Raw genomic sequence first — 13,240 nt, forward strand, 5'->3', positions numbered from 1 at the left:
TCTCTGCTGTGGCCAGGGAGTGCAGTGGAGGATGGCCTAGGTGCTTGGGCCCTGCACCCCATGGGAGACCAGGAAAAGCACCTGGCTCCTGGCTCCTGCCATCGGATCAGCGCGGTGCGCCGGCCGCAGCGCACCGGCCGCGGCAGCCATTGGAGGGTGAACCAACGGCAAAGGAAGACCTTTCTCTCTGTCTCTCTCTCTCACTGTCCACTCTGCCTGTCAAAAAAATAAAAAAAAATAAAATAAAAAAAAAGGAGAGAACCAGACAAAAGCAGGAATGGGAGAATCTGGAAGGAGGTGGAGTGGAAGGGGATGAGAGAGGCAAAGACAGAAAGAAAAGAAACAGACATGGCCGACCCCAGAACAGATGGTTCTCCTCTCACCAAGTCCAGTTGCACTTTCTCTTCTGGGGTTCTGTGTTGTACCTCTGTGGCCTTCCAACAAAAACCTGGTTTCTGATTCAACTAACATGACCCCAGCTCCCATAGAGTCCCCACAGAGAACACCAACCATCCCGACCTGATGTCCCATTGCAAACCCTCATCACCATCCCTCCAGGAGAAACTCCCATTCCTCCATCAGCAGACCCCACTCTCCACCACTGGGTTTTCTGTTAATTGAGAAATATTTGTTGTATTTTCATTTCATTCCATTGTAGTCTATGTTTGAACAGTTCAGTGCAGTTCCAAATACCACATAACATTTGAAATTGTTTTTTTCTTGAGGACTCTTGAGATTTTATTAAAAATCTACAAACTGACAGGGAACTTCCCAGCGGACCCTCAGACTGCTTTGTGGCCAGCACTCAGAAGAAGGCACTGTTGATGTCCTCTGTCCCTATATCCTGAAGTCAATTATACCATACAACCCAGGGAGCCCTGGAGGAGGGGCTAGAGCTAGTGTGACACCATCAAAGGTCCCAGGCTCTCAGATTTCTCAACCCTGAGCATGCTTCTCTTAGCTTTTGCTTCTCTCTTTGGTCTCAGTGGGTATAAACGTGAACCTTCAAATATGACAGACATGGATTAAAACCCCAGTTCTACACTTGATCTCTGAGTGACCTTGGGCAAGTCACTTTGCCTCTCACTGGGGATCAGTTCAGTTCGGTCACCTATGAACTATCCTCCTCTCACACAGTTGATGTGAGAACTGAATGAGCTAATGCATAAAAAGAGTTTAGGATACCGCCCAGAATGCAGTAGCTTCTGTGAACCACTGGCCCTTCCATTGTTTAATCATTACTGCTACCACAGCAGCATGAAAGGGTAAACATTTGAAGAAATTGTCAAATTCAAAACTCTAATAATATTTATTCTTATTTTTAAGAATTTATATTTCATTTATTTGAAAAGCATATTGTCAGGAGGTTGGAAGAAGGGAGAGGAGAGAGAGAGGGACAGGTCTTCCATCTGCTGGTTCACCCCCAAAATGGGCACAGCAGTCGGCATTGGACCAGGCTAAAGCCAGGAGCCAGGAACTCCATCTGAGTCTCTCACATAGGTACAGGGGCCTAAGCACCTGAGCCATTTCCCACTGCCTTCCCAGGTGCATTGGCAGAGAGCTGGATCACAAACAGAGCAGCCAGTACTTGAACCAGTGCTCAGATATGGGATGCTGGTGTCACATGCCACGGCTTAGTCCAATGCCCCACAATACGAGCTCCATATTTATTTTTAAAAATGAACTGTTGTAGAATTATTACCCTTGGTCCATCTAGCTGCTGAACATTCAGTTAGTCTGAGAAACACTTCCTGTCTATTTTTAAAACTACAAATCTGATCATCATTTACTGAATATTTCTCACATAATGTAATCAACTAAATAAGCAGTGTAGCCCCACTGGAATTTTACCTGCCCATCTACAGTGCTAGCACTGGGGTATTTATGAGGCAGCTATACACCCAAGAGGACATCATCAAGATAATGCAATGGAAACGGGAAACCAGCTACCAAAAATATCTGAAGCAAACTTCTTCCTTAAAAGAAGTTCAAGGGTGGGCAATTATCCTGAGAGTCCGGATGCCACCTGTGACATTCACATCCCATCCTGGAGTGCCAGAGTTCGAGGCCTGGCCCTGCTCTTGATTCTAGCTTTCTGCTAAGGCACACCATGAGAGGCAGCTGGTGATGGCCCAAGTACTTGGGTCCCTGCCACCCACCTGGGAGACACAGATGGAGTTCCCAGCTCCCAGCGTCAGCCCGGCCCACCCCCAGGAACCAGTGAATGGAAAATCTCTCTCCTCTTCTCTGTCTCTGTACCTTTAAATAAATAATTATTTTAATTGTAAAACTCAAAGAGAAGCTTTAGAGAAATGGTTATTCTCAAGCTAATAATGGCTAACATTTATTGTACATATCCTCACAGCATACCAGGTGGGGCTGAGCCTTTCATGACCTCCTTCAGTCACCACAGCAAAGCTCTCAGGTATGAATTCTCAATGCACCCATTTTACAGGTGGGAAAATTTCAGGTCACAGTCTCAGTCCACTTTCGGTTGTTATAACCGAACGCCTGAGGCTGGGTACTGTACAAAGAAAAGATGTTTATTTTGGCTCAATATTTGAAAGTTAAATAGCCAAACTACCTGGTGCCATCTGCCATGAGCCCCCTGGCTATCACAACATGGCAAAGAAGCTGAAAGGGAAATAGCTATGTGCAAAAGAGGGTACACACAACAGTGAAGAAGCAAAAGTCCAGGAGGGGACCGGCTATCTCTTTTATAACAACCCAGTCATCAGGAACTAACCGAGTCCTAGGAAAACTACATTAATCCCTTCTGAGGGTGGTGCCTTTCATGAAGCCCCACCTCTTAAGGGCCCCACAACCCTCTCAATACTACCACACAGGAGACCAAGCTTCCAGCACAGGCACCTTTGGGGGTCAAAGCACATAGAGACATAGTAGTCCCCAACCTAAGCTGGCATTTGAGCTGTGCAGGCTGCAGAGCCTGGACCCCTGACATATGCCATTCGTGCAAGGAGACCCCACTCAGGTGCTCTAAAACACCCTGATGCAGTGTGTATTTGGGACTTAGACTTTATCATCATCCATCCTGGGTGCTGAGGCTTTGCCTTTTGTGGCATGGATGACCAAAGAGCTCAGCTTCTCTTGAGCACCATGAATTTCGATGCTTGGTTGAACTGCACACAGGTGTTCAGTAACACTGCATGACTGGTTCCTGATTAGAGGTCTCCCCTGGTGCCTTCTGGTTGAAAATGAGTTCCCTTCTAAAAAGAAATGAATTTTGCTGAGGGCCAGCTACTTATGGATATTTGGCACAGGTTGCCTTGCTAATCCTCCCAGTAATGCCTTGAGGAATATAAAACTGTCCCTGGGATCAGCTGGACTCCACTACAGAGGGAACAGCATAGGCAAGGAGCTTACTGGGGATAACACATGGCTTGGGGTACATATTGGGCAGCCTGAAAAAATAGCCTCTGGAGACGAAGCTCCCAGGACCACACCCAAAGTCAAGGCAAAGAACCTGAATACCACAGCCGTGCACCTGCAGTGGGGACAGGAGTTGCAATAGGGCAGCCTCTGCTGCAGGAGGCTCAACCAATCTGCCCAGCCCAGCTCCCATCGAGAACCTTCGCTGCGCTGAAGCCACGGACAAGGAAGCTTGGGAAGAGGAACGGGGTTTCCAGAGGTGGCTTGCTTGGCTGGAGCTCACGCCCTTTGTGCACCCTTTGTGTGGTGCCATTCTGTTCCCACTAGCCTTTCCTCCTGGCTCTCTGTTTTGAGAAAGCTCCAATCTGGCATCCCTTCTGAGGTTGGCTTCCCAGGGTCTGGGCTGTCCACTGGAAGGAGCCCCGCAGCTGCTTTTGGGGGACAGGCAAGGGCACTTGCCTCACTTGGTTCTCAGCCCCAGCCCCCACACTGAGGTGACTCCCACCAGCATCTCGCTCACCTGTCCTCTTGCTGCATGCACCTCCTTGCCGGCATCACCACACCTTTGCCATCAGAATGGCTGCCCTGGTTCCAGAGTGCTTATCTTCCTGATGAGGAGGAAAAAACCTGAGTCCAATATCTGGTGTCCTCTAAATCCAGTCACTTCAAATACAAACAGCCCTGGAATCCTAGAAGCAAAAGCTACCCTACTCTCCAGCCTCCTGGCCAGTCCCTATAACACACACTAACAAAGGTCCTTCTGGGAAGCTCCTAGCCTACCGTGATGACCAAGCCCTATCAGCAGCCAAGTCGTAGAGCCTCTCTCCAAATCTGCTCTCAGCCGAAGCTGTGGGTAGAATTCCCGACTACACACAGCACCAGCAGAGCAATTCCTAAAGCAGAAAAATGAGTCCCCAAAGGGTGGAGAGGAGACCACAGGACATCCTGGTGGGGGGGGGGGGGGGGAGTGGGCACCTCTACTGGCCTCCTGTTTCTGAGGACAATCAGAGCAACGGTCTGGATGGCAGAGGTGGCTGCACTCATCCCAAACACAAGTCACACCAGGTCCAGGCTATAAATTCCAGCAGCAGCAGCAGGTGTGCGCTCCGGAGGAATAGCTTCTGCAATTAAAAAAGTGACATTTTAATGGATTATGCAGATCAGCTGAGGCTCCGAATCATAAACCTCCTGCCTTTGATGGAACCGAGTGCACGGGCCAAGCAAGAAGAGACAGCATAAACACTGTGGAAATTTTATGGCTCCTTCCGACCTTTTCATACTTCCCCGTGAAACTGAACACTAATCTTCATTTCCAGAGCAGCCCCTCTCTGCTGCCTAACAAAGGCGTCGTTCACCTTTGCAATCACACGTACTTCTTGAGCATCACGAATGTTATCTGATGTAGCCCCATTACACTGGCAATAAAATGAGCTGTCTTTTGTAGTAACAAGTGAGGAATGAGAATAAGGGGGGAACAGGTACAAGGCTCTCTGGAAGTTAAAGGCACAAAGAGAGGTTAAAGTGGGTCCTCAGCAATGGCTTTGGTATGTTCTATTTGCAAATCTGAGGGAGGAGGTTTGGCCTTTCCTCTGAGGACTAAAGCTGAGAAGATAAGGAGTCCTGCCTTGAAAGATGATGGGGAAGACAGAAGCGTCAACAAATCATTACAAACACAAAGCAGTGAGTGCAGAAAGTGCTAGAAGAGTGATAAAAACTGCATAGGAAGGACTCTGTAATGAGGTTCCAAGGTCACAGAGAAAGTGGAATAACTCACTGGTACCGTTTCAGAAAACAAGTCACCCCCAGTCACTTAGGAGTTGAGCTCCCGCAGAGATAGGCTAAAACCAAAGAACTGAAAGGAAGCCACAGGGAACAGATGCCCCAAACCTCTCATTTACACCCTACGAAATTGAAGCAAGAGGTTAACTGACTTGCCCAAGATCACAGGGCAAAGAAAAGGGCTAGCCTGAGGCAAGAAGCCAGGCTCCCGTTTTCTTCCAGCACCAGGCTGCCTCAGCTTCGGAAAAGAACATGCCCCACGGGAGCTTTCAGATGGGAGATGGGAAATGTCCCTAGTGCACCACAGAAGTGTCTGTTTCTCATGTTACTGGGTGATGTGGCACAATGAGTGAGTGACTGGGTACAGATGTGGAGGGGGCAGGAGGGCAAGGATATGAGCTACATCTGGTCTAGGGGAAAGACTTTGAGAGGATAAAGAACCTGAGAAGACACTCAGGGGTGACTTCCCAGCTCCACTGCTCTGTCCATTATGCCAGCCACCATTGTTGTACACCTTTCTTCTCTGACAGTGAAATGCGAGGGACGTTCCCCTTGTCCAGAGTGGGGGCAAAGGCCACGGAGTCACCAGGCGCGAGTAGTGAAACTTCAGTAGAAATGCTAGGTGGCTGACGTGCTTGCTCAACAGCCCCAGCCCAAGCCCCTTCTAGCACACAGAGGCTGAGAAACCAAGCACTATACCAGCCAGACACCCAGGCGGCGATGGTTTGTGTGAGATTCCACTGAGTGGACACATCACACAGGATTTTGACGTGGAGCTAAGTCTTGTGCAGAGAGGCGGGGTGGAGTATCTGTTTAGCTGCAGTGGGTCATGGGCAGCGTGGGCAGCGTGGCGTGTGAGGCTTCGGCTGTGGGAGTGGCCTCATGATTTTCCAGGGGCAGCAGCTCCTCTGGCAGCCCCACTCTTCACAATGGTTTTGAAAGTTATTCCTGAAAGTTCTGTTTAGATTCTGTCCTTCACCTCTCTGCCTCTAATGACCATGGGGAAGACAGAAGTGTCAACAAATCATTACGGACACAAAGCAGTGAGCACCAAAAGTGCTAGAAGAGTGATGGACACTGAGTAGGGAGGGACTTTGTAATTTGAATTTGTAAACAAATTCAGTGCCAACACTTACAATAAATCCCATTTCTGCATAAACTAGCTAGAGTGGATACAACAGAACCCCAACTGAATCATATATCAGCACAGTGACATTTTGACTGTAATGAGCCCTGCTTTGTGAAAAGATGGATAGGAACTAATGGTTGAGTATTTACTTGGTCCAAGATATTGTATACACATGATTATGATTCAACATTCAAAAATATCCTGAGAGGTAGGAATGAGTATCTTCATTTCACAAAGAAGGACTTATGTTATACAACTAGTAAGCTATCTCCAGGGATCAGACTGAGAACCAAACATTACCTATTTACACACTGCTGTCCATGCCAAAGTGACCATTCAGATGCCCTCACTGCAGGACTTTGCTAGTGCACTGTCTTGGACAGGAAGACAAAAGTCGCAAATACCAGGGTATTTGAAAAAAAAACTGAACCAAAAGATGTTTATTTTAGGGCAAAAAAAACCTGAAATCTATGCATAGTTGGTTCATAAACACACTGTCCATGATCTTTTTGAGGATCCATTATATGCATGAATTAAAAAAAAAATCTGCACCAAAATAAACTTATTTTTTAATCCCATTTTCCATGAACTTCTGTATCACCCTCAGTCACATGCCACATAATGACGTTTTAGTCAAAATGGACTTTATAGGCGAGTGCCATGGCTCACTTGGCTAATCCTCCGCCTGCGGCGCCGGCACACTGGGTTCTAGTCCCGGTTGGGGCACTGGATTCTATCCCAGTTGCACCTCTTCCAGTCCAGTTCTCTGCTGTGGTGCAGGAAGGCAGTGGAGGATGGCCCAAGTGCTTGGGCCCTGCACCCACATGGGAGACCAGGAGGAAGTACCTGGCTCCTGGCTTCGGATCGGCGCAGCGCACTAGCCACAGTGGCCATTTTGGGGGTGAACCAACGGAAAAGGAAGACCTTTCTCTGTCTCTCTCTCTCTCTCTCTGCCTAACTCTGCCTGTCATAAAAAAAAAAATTGGACTTTATACACAATGGTGGTCCCATAAGATTATATTGCCTAGTAACACAGAAGCCACATTAGTTTATATAAATACACACCATATATTGACACAACAAGAATAGTGAACAATGCATTTTTTAGACTGTATCCACACTATAAAGTGACACATAACTGAACCGTTAGTATGCATTTCAGGAACTTTCCAAACCTCTATTTAGAACTGCCCGATTTCTCAATGTATGGCATCAAACCAAGACCCATAATTCTTGCCTGTGTCTACTCATCTTAAACTGTTATCACATGCTCCCCACTCAGTCCTCAAAGCCTCCTAAATACTGCATTGTATTTTCCACCATCTGAGATACCAGGACTCCATTAAGGCAGTGCCCACCCAGACTACAGCAAATAGCCAACTCAGCCTTACCTTAGCAGCAGGTAATCTGGGGCAGGGAGGACTTGGGGGACTTGTCACTTAACAAGAGCCAGATTCTTATGTTCTTGCCATGATACCCTGCTGCTTCCAAAAAAAGGTACCATTACTGCAGCAATGAGCTATCCTTCTCAGATTAAGTAGTTTAGGAATTTGGTGTAAAAAGACTGAGCAGGGCTAATCCTCATTCTCTCCAAGGTCCCCAACCTGTGGGAGGGTCTTCCCAAGCACCATGCCCTCCACACTCCATGTGGACCCTGGCCAGAGAGGTGGGGTTGCTGTGATCATCTGGACATTGACATGGGTCTACTTCATTGTAGATTAATGAAGGTAGGACTCCAATACTAAGGGGAGCCTAATTTCCAAACCCTTATAAATATGTGTATGTTCTTCCAATGGGCTAAAGTCTGGGTGTTTTCATAGTTGGGTGTCATGGATATGGAGATGAAGCAACCCATCAACTCAGCAGAATATTAGCATTTTTTTTTTAACTCCAGTGCCTTGCAGCCTCATCATGTGTTTTGAATCCAACTCAGACTGAGGCTGACTCTCAAGGACAGTAGCAGGAGAGCCGACATTCACGGGGTGATGCCTCACCTGCGCTTTATAGTGCACAAAGCACTTCTGCATGCAGGGCCACCATTTGCTATCACATCCAGCTTGGCCTCATTTCACAAATAAGGAAACTAAGCAATCAGTAAGGGGGAAGGACCTGGACTTGTGCTAGTTCCCCAGTTTCTGTAACCTCAAAGAGAGAGTTCTTTCCAGAACCTAGTGCATCCACCATCAGGTCAGGGTAGCATAATGAATAAACCTAGTGGGGACAGTACTGCAGCACAGGGAGCTTAAGCTGCCTCCCGCAACACCGGTATTCCATATCAGAGCACTGGTTGGAGTCCTGGCTGCCCTGCTTTCCAGCCAGCTCCCTTCTAATGCACCTGGAAAGGCTTGGGCCCCTGCCACCCATGTGGGAGACCAGGATGGAGCTCTGGGCTTCTGGCTTTGATCCGGCCCAGTCCCAGCTGTTGTGGCCATTTGGGGAGTGAATCAGCAGATGGAAGATCTCTGTCTCTCTGCCTTTCAAATAAATGAATAAATCTTTTTTTAAAAAAAGAGAATAGGCCTAGTTGTTAAGAGCTAGACAGCCTGGATTTAAATCCTGGCTCTGCCAATTTTAAGCTGATTACCTCGGATAAATTCTTAACTTCTCTCTGCTTCAAGCTCCTTGTCTGTAAAATGAGGATAACAGTACTCGCAGGGTTATAAACAGTACCTCATATGACATAGGTAATGTCTAGTACGTGGTAAGTTCTCAATAAATTCAAGCTATCATTATTGTGGAGGTAGAACATAACAATCTCTCACTTCACTCCTGAAGCAGTTTGTAGTCCTGGAATCACATTGCTACATGTCAACAATGTGACTATAATAAACAAACTCAGAACTGTAGCTACAAGTGGGAAGGATCAAAGGGAAAAAAATTTCTTTTCACTAATTGTTACAAATATTGCAACATTAACCTCCCAGAGAGCACAGATGGTAAGAGAAAGGAACTGTCTCCATTGCTCTGCTCAGGGCTGAAATAACACAAGAACCAGAAGACATAATAACTGGGAGCTCAATTTGATGACAGTAGGAATAAGAGAGAATCAGAGGGGAATGGAGGGGCAGGGTAGGAGTGGGGTGGGGGGAGCTTGGATTTCTTACACAAAAATTTTACAACTGGTTTGGAATCTACCATTCATTAAGTGTGGGGGTGTCATATAACAAGCATAGAAAGCATAGAAAGCTTGTGATGGCAGAACACTGAGCTGGCTGGCAAGGAGAGATGAGGGACCAAAGGCTCTTGGTTGCAGGGTTTTCAACCATCAGTGACTAAACATACAGATAAAAAGGATTCACTAGGAATCCCCTGCAACTGACTGATGCACCTGAGTTGACAGAACATTCCCACAAGAAGGTGCACGTCTGAGAGTTTGAGGCACGGTGTATTGCTTTGTAAGGTAAGTACCTCCAAGGGGAGGGCCCAGAAACGGGAGACCTCATGGTGATGTGTGTGGAACTCCTCCATTTACAAGCTCTGTGATTCTGGGTAACTGACTTAACCTCTGCACTTCGGTTTGCAAATGTGCAACCATACCTATTTAGGGGCTTGCCATGAAAACTAAATGAGGGTCTGGCACTGTGACATAGTGGGTAAAGCCACCGCTTACAATGCCAGCATCCCATATGGGCACTGGTTCGAGACCCATCTGCTCCACTTTCAATCCAGCTCTCTGCTGTAGCCTAGGAAAAGCAGTAGGAGATGGCCCAAGTCCTTGGGCCCCTACACCCACGTGGGAGACCCAGAAGAAGCTCCTGGCTCCTGGCTTTAGATTGGCACAGCTCTGGCCACTGAGGCCAAGTGGGGAGTGAACCAGCGGATGGAAGACCTCTCTCTCTCTCTGCCTCTCCTTCTCTCTCTGTGTAACTCTGATTTTCAAATAAATAAATAAATCTTAAAAAAAAAGAAAACTAAATGAGGTAGCATGTCCTAGGTGATGCACTTTCCAGAGTGGACAGATAGTAGTCATGATGGTGTTGGTAAAGACAGAGACAGTATAAAGTTCAGAAGTCAGAAGAGAGATTTCAAAATAATAATCCTTTGGGAGTTGTGAAGGGAAACATTGGGGAATGTGGTTGACACTGAACAATGACAGTGGGTGTGCTTTGTTGACTGCTCTTGGTGCATGTCAGGAAGGGAAATCAAGATTCAGTGAGGACAAGTGAATAATTGGAAGGTTACAGTACCAGAACTAGAGGTGAGAAAAGCTTGAATTAGACACCGAACCCAGTTCAAAAATGTACCAATTTAAGGTCTGCCATATTTAAAGCCACCAAATGATGCTCTGGTGGCCAAGAGAGAGGAAGTCTCTGGAAAAAGAAGCTCATAAATAAAGTTGCAAGCACAACTAGACACACTTCACTTTGTATAATGCAAATATTAGTGAAGGTGTGGGTTATCAATAAAATTTTAGTAAATAGGCTCATAGCCCATATGGTAGATAAATTCATTTATTAAAAAGAACCTTGAAGGAAATTCTTTTGTAAAAGGAAGAAGAACCACTTTGCAAAACTGCTTGACAGTGTCTACAGAAGGTAAACACATGTATATCCTATGACCAACAACTCATGCCTAGAGATTGCCCCACAAAAGTATATGCCTATACAATAGAAATGACTGCACATTCTCACAAAAGACATGCTCCAGAATGATGCTAGGCAGCAAATTTCATAATGGCTAAAAAGGAGACCACCCAAATGCTCATAACCAGTAGAACAGATTAATATACTGTGATGTAATGGAATATTATATAGCAATGATAACAACTAGATCACAATTACACAAACCAACATGGATGGATCTCACAAACATAACCATGAGTAAAGGGGGACATACTCTGTACTTCCTTTTACATGAATTTCAGAGCATTTAAGACTTATCCAGGAGCCTAGCAGTTAAGACACCCACGTCCCACATTGAAGTACTTTTGTTCAGTTCCCAGCTTTGTCCACTGATTCTATTTAGCTGCTAATGAAGATTCTGGGAGGTAGCAAGTGATGGCTCAAGTAAGTGGATTTCTGCAACACACATCAGAGATATGGCTTGTAATCTCAGCTCTCGGCTCTGTCCTGGCCCAACCCTAGCCATTACAGGCATTTGGTGAGTACACCAGAAGGTTGGACTGTGACATTTCTCTCCTTTCTCTCTCTTTCTCTTTCTGTTTCTCTCTCTCTAACCTCATCTTTGTCTCTCTCTGCCTCTCAAATAAATAATAACTTTAAAAGATCTTATCTATAGTAATGTGAGGCAGTGATAGGAAGATGGTATGGTATGGGGCTTTGGGTGAGCCAATATTATTCTATATCTTCATCTAGGTGTTATTTGCATAGGTATGTTCATCTGTGAAAAGTCATCAAGTTGTATACTGAGGATATACACATCTTTCTATTGTGTGTTATATTTAATACAATGTTTGCACTAAAAGGAAGAGACTGACTGGCATCTACTATTTGTAGACACTGTGCTAGGAACTTCATTTGCATAATCTCAATTGACCTTGATGGATAACTGTATGAGGTTAAATATTATCTCCACTACTACACTATTTTATCAAGGTCAAACAGCTTATATTAGTAGACCATGGTTCAGTGACTTTTTTTTTTTTTGAAGCAAACCATCACAAATAGGACATTTTATTTGTCACTATTAAAGTCTAAATTTTAAACAGATTCTTGGACGGGTGGTTCATAGCCATCAGCTCATTCAACTTTTGCACCCATCTCATCTCCAGTGGCTTTTCCAGAACTGCTACCTTCTCCATGAAGCTCCATGAGTTTTCCCAATTTAAACTTGGGCTTCTTCAGCATCTTCACTTTTCTAACGAAGACATCGTGGAGAGGATAAATAGATTGGCAAGCCTTCTCTATGTCTTTCCCAATGCTGTCTGGGATCAATTTATTGACTACTTCTTTCAAGTCATTTGTTTGCACCTCCCGTGTCATGATTTCCATCATCTTCTTCCAGATCTGGCAGACCTGCTGGTGCTGAGCTTAGGAAGTCTTCCGTATCTGATTGTTGTGTTTTTTGGTAAAACCAACACAGAACAGACAAAGCAAATAGCCATCGGTAGTCTTGACATCAACATGAGCTTCAATCATGGTCTGCCATTTTTTGACCATGTCACGGGTAAGATCCATGCCGTGGAAGTTAGTCAGGCAGTTTTTGCCCTGAACATCTTCCGTAATCAGTTTGAGTTTTCTAAATGCAACTTCATCATTCTGCAGGTCAGCAAGACTCACTTCAAAAACACGACCCTTGAGTCCATCAGACGCAATTTTGGTTCCTTGGGTCCTCGTGACCAGTGTTTTCCCAATATTTCGTATGTTGAACATAGCAGGTGCCTTCACATCATACCAATCTTTCTTAGAAAATGGGTCCACCACTTTCTTCTTGGCTCCCTTTTTGCTGCCTTTTGTAAGGCACTTGTTCTTGCCGACAGCCATGGTGGTGCTCAGAGAGCCAAAAGGGTAGTTCAGTGACTTTTAGAAGCTCAGGATGTTCCCACAGAGCCATGTTATACTCCATGATGAATCTTTTGGTAATAATAAATAACTATTTTTTGATGAATCTGTACCTTGCATTTGTTAGGTTTCTTTGCCATTTAAAGTGGGATTCCCATTAAATGCTATTTATTCCTCTTAAATATCATCTATTGTTGTGGACACTTTTAATAAAATACAAAGACTCTATGACAAATGGAATCTAATGAAATAAGCTACATGGCCAACTTGCAAAATGGAAAGATTGCCAAGTTTCCTTCCCATGAAGAAAATGTGTACAATGTGAATAAAAGCTGGAAAATCATTAAAAACTTTCATAGCAAGCCTTCTCATAAACCAAACTGACACCTATCTTTCCCTGTCCCTCAAGTTCCTCTCCAAGCCTGCAGGTGGTAACATAAAAATCCTCAATTGAAATTGGCTTCACAGGAGTGATAGGATG

General features: G+C 45.3%; 2 protein-coding genes and 1 pseudogene across 4 annotated transcripts in view; 1 reads left to right on the forward strand and 2 right to left on the reverse strand.

Moving 5' to 3' along the window:
- CD59 (CD59 molecule (CD59 blood group)) overlaps positions 1-13,240 on the forward strand; it is a 684,742-nt gene that overhangs the window by 206,928 nt on the left and 464,574 nt on the right. The window lies entirely within an intron of this gene.
- KIAA1549L (KIAA1549 like) overlaps positions 1-13,240 on the reverse strand; it is a 319,252-nt gene that overhangs the window by 156,185 nt on the left and 149,827 nt on the right. The gene's annotated exons all lie outside the window — the stretch shown is intronic.
- Positions 11,944-12,773, reverse strand: LOC100339541 (small ribosomal subunit protein eS1-like; annotated as a pseudogene).

The sequence above is a fragment of the Oryctolagus cuniculus genome, chromosome 1 (genome assembly GCF_964237555.1).
Source record: "Oryctolagus cuniculus chromosome 1, mOryCun1.1, whole genome shotgun sequence".
Lineage (NCBI taxonomy): Eukaryota > Metazoa > Chordata > Mammalia > Lagomorpha > Leporidae > Oryctolagus > Oryctolagus cuniculus.